The sequence below is a fragment of the Hypomesus nipponensis genome, chromosome 1, assembly GCF_054491055.1.
Source record: "Hypomesus nipponensis isolate SF chromosome 1, ASM5449105v1, whole genome shotgun sequence".
Taxonomy (NCBI): Eukaryota; Metazoa; Chordata; class Actinopteri; order Osmeriformes; family Osmeridae; genus Hypomesus; species Hypomesus nipponensis.
In genome coordinates this window covers 11945365-11956105 of record NC_140361.1, presented here as the reverse complement: position 1 = coordinate 11956105, position 10741 = coordinate 11945365, and the positions used below count along the sequence as shown (strand labels likewise).

General features: G+C 42.6%; 1 long non-coding RNA gene across 2 annotated transcripts in view; it reads left to right on the top strand.

Moving 5' to 3' along the window:
• The first annotated feature begins 37 nt into the window (after window positions 1-37).
• Window positions 38-10741, top strand: part of LOC146302575 (uncharacterized) — a 53945-nt gene continuing 43241 nt past the window's right edge. The window contains exons 1-3 of one of the 2 annotated variants that reach the window (XR_014757223.1): window positions 38-265; window positions 722-885; window positions 8579-8633. This is a non-coding gene — a long non-coding RNA (uncharacterized LOC146302575). Of the gene's footprint in view, window positions 266-721; window positions 886-8578; window positions 8634-10741 lie in introns of those variants that run through there. The other variant, XR_014757229.1, reaches the window with a different exon arrangement.

Genomic DNA, 10741 nt, shown 5'->3' with positions numbered 1-10741 from the left:
GAAGAGCGCAGCGTTGTAACACAGCTGGACAGACTTCTTCTCACGTCTGTTGATTCGCTCCAGTGGACGTCTTTAGGATTGTCTCTGCTGAATTTTTGTCTCGAGCTGTCACCAACACTGACAGGTGAAACTTGCCCTTGGCTTTGCTGCTGTTTAGACAGGTGTTTTTCTAAAGAAAATAACTCCAGCCTGTTTCCACCCCAAATACTCACAACACCAAAGTTCCCAAAATACGCGAAGAAAGAATAATATGACGCAGATAACGGTGAGACTTTGACAGACTGGCGACGTAAAATAGGTTTGAAGTCCTAAAATAATTTATCTACCTGGATATGTAGTTAGTGGTGCACATTACTAAGACACCTATAGGTGTCTTAGTAATGTGAATTGTAGATCGCAAGTAACGCAATGATTAATTTACTAGGAAACTATGCCATGGTTTAACACATGGTTCCCTCATAACATTCTGCACAAGATGTAGCGTTCTATGTTTTCATGAAGTAGGGCCTACCCTAAATGGGAATCACGTTTTGATTCTTCACTTTCCCTGCTTTCTTCGCCCTTCTCACGTGTTTCTTGTCGGTAAACCTGCGATGACAGTCTAAAAACCACACACGACAAGTTAGTAAGAGGCTATGGTTGTGGCCAAAGTTAGTGGGCAGAACGGGGCCAACACCCTACAGACTACCCACTCATTCTCTTCCGTTTTCCACCTGTGTAGTATGCCAGACCCACAGCGTTGAGGGAATTGGGAGGACTGAGTCAACCCCTTGATGAGCTCCAGTTCTGAGGTCCCCATACTGCCTCTGGGCCAGCAGGAGGGGGAGTGACAGACAAGCAGAGCCCACAGTGGACATTACTGGCATCCCTAACCAGCGGACTGAGGTGAGCCAGAACTAAGTTCCCATGCAAGGTTAGAGGATTACCCCTGGATGGTGTGTGTGTGTTTCTATTTGGGGGTGGGCAAGTAGGGAAAAGGATGCAGAGGGAAGGAACTGTATACTGAGAATATTGCGTCTGTCAAATGCACAGCGTGGATATTTGGCAGATCGAGCCGGCCTCCACTGTCCCTCCAAGGTGCCGGGTTTCTGGCTGAATAGGGATTTATTTTAGAGGCAAGGATGTGGGCAATCAGATAGGTCTTATTTATAGGCCGCTGGGCTGGTGAAAAGACCAGCCAGAATAAACAAGTTCCAGAGGAAACACAGGGACAAGAAACTTAAGAATCTCCCTCATTTTAACCTTCAGTCACTACAAACTGAATTTCAAACCAGTGGTTACTGCCCTTTTCTGAAAACAGATATGTGTTGCTGAAAGCATGTCCTTTGTGTACAAATACTCTTGTTTATGCTTGTGTTGATTTGTTTGTGTATGTATGTGTGTCCATCACAAAGAAAGTACAGTACTGCTCAGGACATCTTATCCCATAGGAAACCATGATTAATGACCATGGCCTTTTCTGCTCTGATAATGGAGGGCTCCCGTTACTGCGGAGGCTTGTGTGGATTGTGCGTTTGATAAAGATCTCCTCCATCAGATGGAACGACAATGATATTATATGTAAAAAGTGACTGTAATTGCTGAACACCTGGGCACTTAACCACTTCTCGGCGCCTGGATCTTAACCAGGGTGGCGTGTCCCAACAATGAGACTGTCGCGGGCGGGACTCCGGTTGGGTGTCGCTGCTTGTCCCATCTATAAGCAGAGAAGCACAAAAAAATCATATCTGTGGTTGAAATGTCAGTAGCTGGCCAGATTACATGGTCATTACTCAAATCTGTCTGTCTTCATCTGGTTTGCTTTGTGCTTCATTCCTTATTGTTCGCCAAAGATACAGTGGATCCAAAACATGATACAGAAGCCATTCAGAGCTTTTAAGTGCTATTCATTACACCCCACTGAAAATACAGTTTATCTTGAGAAGGCGCTTTGTGTTTTTTTTAAGCATACTTAGGGGAATCTAAGGGGAATATTTTCTACTGTACATAAAAGATCCTGCAAAACACTTCAAGTGAAGTATTTATTGTATACATTTCTTTTAAGCCTGATGGAGAAAGGAAATAGTCATGACAATAGAAACTACTAGTACTCATAGCAGAGGGGAACATCCATTGTGGATTTGAGCAAACAGACTAATTTCATGTTCACTGGTATCTCAACTTACATCCCTTTTTGCTTGTGACAGAGTGGAACATTAGCTCCATATTTTAACTGGAAAATTCATTTGGCATGGTGAGATCTACTAGGAGTTGCCTTTTGCTGAGACACTTCCTCTCGGAACAACACCCCTCTCTGAGGAGAACCAATGGTGTATTAGAAGAGCATGTCAAAAGCGAAGGCTCCTATACTGACAGTAGTGACTGACAGGCCAAGGTGTCAATTTCTCTCCGGGGACCAGCTCTTAAACCACTAAAATGTGTGGTCTGTCTGTCCTATCCAACTGTCCACAAAAGATGTAGGAATATCAGTTGATCCACTGGTATTTTTTTAATACGGGAATGGGTAATGCTAACGAGATTACTTGAAGCCTCAAATGAGTCAATTGACAATGCTCCTTTATCAATGTCTGGATTTGAACAATATCTTGAGTGAATAAAGGGTATTTTGAAAGAGAAGCAACTTTACACTTCTTTTAAAACTAAAGGAGACAGTTCAGGTTTAAAAGATGAATTGATGGATATTAATCAAGATGTGTAATATAAAGAGGTCTTACATTTATATTTAGTCATTTAGCAGACGCTCTTATCCAGAGCGACTTACAGTAAGTACAGGGACATTCTCCCTGAGGCAAGTAGGGTGAAGTGATTTGCCCAAGGACACAATGTTATTTGGCACGGCCAGGAATTGAACCAACAACCTTCTGATTAATAGCCCGACTCCCTAACCGCTCAGCCATGTGACCCCCCCTTAGGTCTTAGGTACATACATCATTACATTCGACATACTGTGACAGTAAATGTTTTTCCCCTGTGCTTTGGTCCTTGTTTTGGTAATCAACCAAAATTGCATAACTGTGTTGGAAAACTAACTGCCCCAGTCATTCTGGGATTCACGAAAGCCTTGACATGATATAAAATGACGTTACAATGCTTTTCTCTGTCCAACACAATGTGTTCTGTGTGGAAACCTGGAACTTGTGATTCTTTCAGAATATCCATCATACAAGCCTTCCTGCTCTCATGGTACCCAGCACTGCTAATCTAAAACAGTGCTCTGTGAGGTCATCACCGGAGTGAAAGAATCATTGGTGGAAATAAAGGTGGTGGAATGGGTCAGCTGGCTCTATCCGTTCTCTCTGCTGTTAGTGGTAGGGTATCTGGAGAGGTTGTGGCACAACCTGAACAACGCAAAACTTGTTCGTGTTTGATTTAGGGTCTGCTTTTGTAATGATACGGGCCAACGAAAGACTCATGCTTTTATTGGCTGTTTTCTACAGTTTCATGTTTTGACCTACACTGAAAGTTCACAAAAAGTTAATAATTTTAAAATGTTTTCTTTCTTTGAAAACAGTCTATGTCTAAAGAGACAGAGACTATAGCATAGTGCATGATTTGTGTGGCTCAACCACTGGAATTGTGTATGACTTATTTCTCTCTCTCATGTTCTAGCATATGAAATCACTTGTGCTAATTCACTGCTATCTGTCAAGTCCATTTTCAACACAGACTGAGCCATTACACAACGTGACGACTCAAGGTATCCGTTTGGGACACTGTCCTTAGTCAGTAGGACAGAGCAAACGCCTCGAGAGAAGAAAAGAGGTGTGGGGATGGAGCTGCCGTGCCCAGGCTGTTGTGTGAAGTGTCTGCTGATTGCCAGGCTGTTCGGTGGATGCAGTCCGACAGGGAGGTGAGAGGCAGGTTAATTACTGTACTGAGAGGGGAGGGTGAGATGCCTTACACAGCCCTTTGTGGCCTGCGGTCTTGGATTTCCAGTCAAGGGAGGTGTGAGGAGGGGTGGTGGTGATGATGGCAAAGGTTTAGGCTGCACGGGCCAAGTCCGTCCTCAGGTCACCTCATCGATCATGGGTGACAGGGCGGACACGCCGGTACCAGGTGCAAAACGCACTTGTGCACTCTCATTTGTACAGTGTTACTGTGCACACACACATACACTCAGCACACACCTACACGCTCAGCACACACTCAATACACACTATACACACACACACACATACATATGCACAAATACACACTCAACAAACACACACGTGCACATTCGCCACACACATTCATGCTTATGTATAGGCATACCAAACCACACGCAACGTTAAATGTTCATTCTCTTTCACAAACCCACACACGCAAACGCACATACATGCATACATTTGAGACCCCATGCATAAACATTGAAGTGATCCTAATGGATATTTACATAAGTCCAAATTCAGTAGAAGACTATAACTGCCCAGGGAGGTTTGAATCTCTTCATTATTTATCCAATAGACGGGACTGAGGGGTAGAGTTGATTTACAATGTTCTTATGCTGCCCCAACCTCAGGTCTCTATGGCTAGTATCAGAGTGCCAGGTTTGTGTGTCTTGGGACCCCTATGTTGTCATGGTCGTGTCTCAGTTTATTTTTATGCCCTTGAATATAGTGAAGTGTTTTTAAGAGTTCATTAAGTAAATGAACAGGTGTTTCCTCTCCGTAAGTCTTCATATACAACTAATGAGCTGACTTAAGTGTGTTCAAATTATTAGGACATTAGGGACGGGAAATGTACAAAACACACAAAGAAATGAAGTGTGTGTATATGTACCCTGCTAACTTATACAATGTTGAGTTTTCACAAGGCTCCCCTTGGAAAATCAGCATGCTTGTTTTAAGTGTGTGTGTGTGTTTTCAGTCACTAATCATGTCATTAGTGATGAAAACACTTTTAAAGGATGAAGCAAAGTTGGAAATAATTATGTTTTTCTTAAATATGCATGGCAACATTTAGGTAATTATCCTTTCAATAGTTTGGCAATTAAGAGGTAAATAGTTTTGGGGGGAAATCTGTTCATTTGACCAAATGTTATGGTTTGTCATGTTTTAAAGACTCATTCATGGTGGGCAGAGTCGACAGAATTGTATTGTTATATGGCTCACACAATGTAAAACATTATCAAACTAACTTTTTTCTTCTCTGGTATTCAAAAGTGGTGATCTTTGCAAAGATAGGCTTATAACCATCATAGTATGTGAGCAATAATAAAGAGCTCTGTGCATTGTTGACTTTTGTTAAATTGTATATTTATTAACAATTTTACCCTGTACAAGCAAAATATCTATCTTGGAAGACTAAAATACGTACAGCAAGAATGGGTTTAATGGTATTTTTCACACTAAAGGAATAAATTATACATTGTTACTGTAAATCAAAGAGCACAACACAAACAAATCCAACATTTTCTTTGAGGGAACATTGGTAACTTTTCCACAAAGTATTAAATATTAAATTCAAACAAGGGCCAAATGTTACTGATGAGGAAACAGAGAGCTTTTGGTTGGCACTCCATCAGTGAACAGTAGCCCAATAATTTGCTGCCGTCACAGTCCACGTCACAGTCCACGTCTGTGAAAAAGAGAAACTGTGTTGCGCTCTGGGAGGAATAACCTGATCTGTCTGCTAACAAGGGGAAGTGTGAATATGACAAAGCCTCCCCACCTGACACCCTACCCAACAAACAGCCATCTGTCATCATTATAAGTGGAGTCTGATGTGCCGCACTTAAGAGTCGTCCTGAATCTTTTATGTTCCACAACCAATTAAGCTGGGCCAATTATCTTCTGAATAATTGAGTGAAATTTGGAAACCCAACTCCTTATTCATAAGCTGGTCAGTGATAGTGTTTCATGATTAAGGTTGAGGTGGGGGACTAGTTGGAGGTACCCCCTGGAGGATTTATAAAGTTATTAATTCATGTGTATATTTTTATCACTACCAATGTTTTCATTCGGCCTGCTCAGTGTTCAGTGCATTCCTCATTTTTGCTGCCAACTCTTTAGTTATTCATGTCCTCTGTCCCAGACAATAGGCACCTCTCCATACTCCATAACAGATAATCCCCTCAATGCAAAAGTCACCTGTCTCAGGTGTGTCGAGGGTGAATGTCATATGAAACATTATCGTTGTTATAGTCGGCACAAACAATATTTTCTTCCCCCTTTGTTTGTTTGACAGGACTTAACACCACTTACAGCCTTTTCGACAGCTCCTGGAATTATTTTCCCCTGCATTCTGTTACCGTGTTTGGAAATTAAATCGAGCAGCAGGGGATTTGATGACACGTAATATTCATTTAAAAGAGTCTTCAAAATCTGTAGTATCTGGTGACTAATCCCAAAGCTGGCACAAGGAACAAGGTGTAGGTATTGCCCGTCGGGTGTCCTGTCTTATATTTTTGTCACTACTCTCACTAAAGCAAATTCAAAAGAGAATTTCCTTAAAAAAGGAATAAATTCCCATCGGGGGAAATGTGAACCCTTTGTCTCTAAAATGGTTTCAAATTATGACAAAAGTCTGAGCCAAAGTCATGTAGGTTAAGGAAAGAGAAATGTCTTCCACACAAATTGGAACCTTTACTAAACGTAATGCTGAGTCCGCAAATTTAAAAAAAAACAAATTTGCATTCTCAAATCCCTTTATTTGGCACCTAAAATCCATAAAGTCTTCTGACCTTAGTTGATAACACTGGGCTCCGTAAAACAGATACTGTAGAGTGCATGAAATTCATACAAAATGCATCACTTTGGCAGTAATTTTACCTGGCATGTCATATTAGGATCTCTCACACAGTGGGTCAACCTGTCTGGCTTCCCTGATTAGCCTATTGACTGGCATCTACCCTGCAGCTGTGAAAAGGGTTTCTGGCTGTGCTAGTGAGCGGCAGGTAGGGTGGGTTAATATTTGATGAGGGACTTGGGATGATCCACAGGTTGGCCTCTCAGAGTGTCTCATACAGGGAACACCCAAACCCTCTGCCATTGTTCTCTCTCTCTCTGGGCCTGCTATTCATAGCGTGAAGGATTGGGTTCTGCACTCCCACTCTGAGAGTTTCACTGGGAGAGAAACACAATGAAGTCAGAATAACAAAGGTAGTCAAGGCCTTCTCAGTATGATCATCTGAGCCCCTCAAATATGATGACCAGGTGTGTGTGTGTGTGTGTGTGTGTGTGTGTGTGTGTGTGTGTGTGTGTGTGTGTGTGTGTGTGTGTGTGTGTGTGTGTGTGTGTGTGTGTGTGTGTGTGTGTCTTTATAGAGATGTTAATTTTAATGTGCTTGTATTTAGTGAACAATTCCAATATCCTCAACTATTATGATAAGTTTTTAATATTTGTGAGTTATTTGTTGTCTCTGATTCACAAGGGCAAAACATTTGTGGGGCAAAGTTTAAAAACAATCGTTTTTATACAAAGGCGGTGTGTTTTTTTTACATATCATTAAATGTGTAGTAATGTACTTAACAGCAACAATCTTCTGAAAGGAAAGAAATAGGAAAAATACACAGGGATGATGTATAACTACTGTTGGATTTTTTAGTTTACACGTGTGGTAGAAGAGTGGACCCATTTGCTCCGCAACTTTATGTTCAGTTTATGTTGGCACTTGTTAAACATATCTAGCTGTGTGTGTTGCAGTGGGCATGATAAGGTGAGAAGTTTCACTGTACGTTATCAACTGAGATCATATGTAATGGTGGTAATGTAGTTGACCCCCTAGAAACAGATTAAACATATGGTATCATGTATCTTGCAGGTGTCTCAAACTGGCTTTCTGTTGATTCACTGGGTTTAGTGAAGGACTTAGAGGTGCTCTCTCTTTATACCATCTTTGGCTGAGTGCCTGAAGGAATCAACAGCGCCAGTCTTTTTTTAATGACAGTCAGGCAATCTATGAGGGATTTCTGGCAGGTTGGAAAGAAACATTGAAACTGATCCTCCTCTTTTCCTTGTTCTTTCAGATCTTAATCCGTAAACCATCTTAAACCAGGTCCATCTGGTCATTTCACCCCTCCCTCCCTCCCTCCCTCCCTCCCTCCCTCCCTCCCTCCCTCCCTCCCTCCCTCCCTCCCTCCCTCCCTCCCTCCCTCCCTCCCTCCCTCCCTCCCTCCCTCCCTCCCTCCCTCCCTCCCTCCCTCCCTCCCTCCCTCCCTCCCTCCCTCCCTCCCTCCCTCCCTCCCTCCCTCCCTCTCTTGCGTTCAGTTTTTTTTTTTTTTATCACTTTCTGTTTTTCCTCTCTCTTTGACTGCCTACAATATTATACCCGAGAGGAACTTCTTACCGGCCTTTTGTTACCCATAACACTAAACAGATCAACTCAAAACCAAATGTGATATTCAATATGTGGTTAGTAAACGGATCAAGGGAGGATGCTTTTACAGCTTAAAACGAAAAAAAACAAAAAAAACACAGTCAATATGCGGAGGTGTTTGAGGGAGGGAATTCATGAGATCTGCACTAAATGATAACATTGACACAGAAACCATCAGATGTCATAAGCTGCCCACACACATGCAGCAGCATGTAGCTCGTTTTGAGGTATCACTTATTTCTCTCGTCTGTTTTTTTTTCTTCCCCCTCCCTTCGCCCAGGAAACATGCTAGGAGAGGGCCGCTCTGCTCTCCTCAGCGCCCCAGCAAAGCCACAACACAAACAGCGGCGGCCATATCGGGCCTCAGCTGCCGACATGTCTGCTCAGCGGCGTATTTATTTAAACCTGCCGCTGGTCCTGGCGGTCCCGCGCAGTCCTCGCCGGGGGCCTCCCCAGCTTGTTTGAGAATCCATTCACACCTGCGCATTAAATTACTGACACTAATGTTACTAGTAATGCTTGGACCAGGTCCCATTTTTTGGGAACCTATAAATCTGCAGGAGCTGGGAAATATAGACACGTTGGAGAGAGAAAACAAATCCAATGAAGGACGGTTTCAGACTTGATAGAGAGGAGATTTTGTCAGATAAGCATGACCTTGTCTGTCCTTTATTTTTGTTTTCATTTTTTCTGGTTTGTGTCTTGAGAGTACTTTTTTGTTGTTGTTATCGAATCTGTTTAGTGCTATTAGGGGTATAATAGAATAATATCATATCATATGTCTCCAGAAGGCACTTCATATTTACATATCTTCATGTTTGGATAGTCAGGGGCTGAAAAATACTTAAATATGAGCGGAGAGGCATATGAGAAAGAACACATGGATTGTTGGTGTAAGACCCCCTTCTCTCCATTCTGTCTCTGTCCAAAGACTGTAAAACAGAGGATTCAGTCACCAAAGGGGGGGGTCTGGGGGGGCATTGTTTGACTGTTACCTGGTTACCAAGGACTCAATGGCTTTTGAACTTGAGAGGTGTGGAGGCATGAACACCTGTGCAGCCCCCCTCTTGTAAAACGCCTGGATACCTTTCACCTTGTCTCACTCGGCAGCACTCACGGAGGGGCCGAGAAGAAAAGAGAAGGGGGCTCGGAGAAAGGAAAGCATCTGAGAGACGTCTCCTGGCCTGTCACTCAGGGTCAGAGGTGAAAGGTCGGCATGGAGGGGGTATGTCAGGTGTTAAGTGGAGCAGACAGCACTGCGGAGGGGTTGTTTAATGCTTACCTGGCGACCTGCTAACCTGCAGCCAGGTGGGAATACAAAGCAAGGGAGGCTTACTCTGAACTCACACAAACAGGATGGAGCTGCAAAGACTGAGGGGTGAGACAGGGATACAAAATACCAGCAATCCTGTAATATTGAAACTGCTACTATATTAATGAGTAATAACACTGACTAAGTGATAAATACGTATAATAAATATGAGAAGGATAAACCCTGATGGTTCTTGCTAAAATCGGTCCCACGTAAAAAATAAAATATATATATATATATACACACACACACAATAAAAACCAAATATAGAATAAGCCTGTATTTGCGTAGCCTCCTCTCTCAGGTTTCATAATCCCTTCATGTCCGCTGCGTGAAGCTAGTTTAAAACACAAAGGTGTTACATTCAAAGGTTAATCGTGGCATCATTGCACTAATCTGACGCGTCGCTGATACACGATCGCTTGAGTAAACAATCAGCTTTAATTTAACTAGAGTTAACACGGCAGTGACCATGATCACTAGCCTTTACATGAATAAGTTGCTCGTTCAATAACAGAATGGAACCTGGAACCCTCTAGAGCTGATGGTAGCATAAAATAGCTTATTTTGTTGCAGAGTGTCTGTTTTCTGTAAGCAAGCGACACAGAAACAATACTAATGATGATCTGAGTCGGCCAGGCCTGGGGTGTCGGGGGGGAAAACCTCTTCACTGGGGTGTATCATGTCAAAGCCTTTGTTGTAGATGCGGTATTGAGATCCTTTCCAGCCACTCATTACTTATTGATGCCTCATCACAATGTCTTTTGTTTTGCGGGCACAGCATGGAAACACACGTCCAGGTGAGAAGGTAGCACTTCGCTCCAAGTGCGCTGTGGTGTGCTAAGGTTGCTGGTGTGACTCCTCTAGCAGTGTGCATGTTTTAGAATGGAGTTACAGAAAGACAGACGTTTTTGACAGAGCTAACTTGGATTTCTACTGTACATTCATAACATATCATTCAGCGTCCAATCACTTACGATTATACGTACCTTGTTCAAACGGGCTTTTATGTACTCGCCTGTTGGCTAAACCTGTTTTACATATCTTTTTGACAAAATTGTAAACAACTGCCACTCATCTAGTAGTGGCAGTTAAAATGACTGTCAAGCAGCTGAACAGTTGGCTTTATAA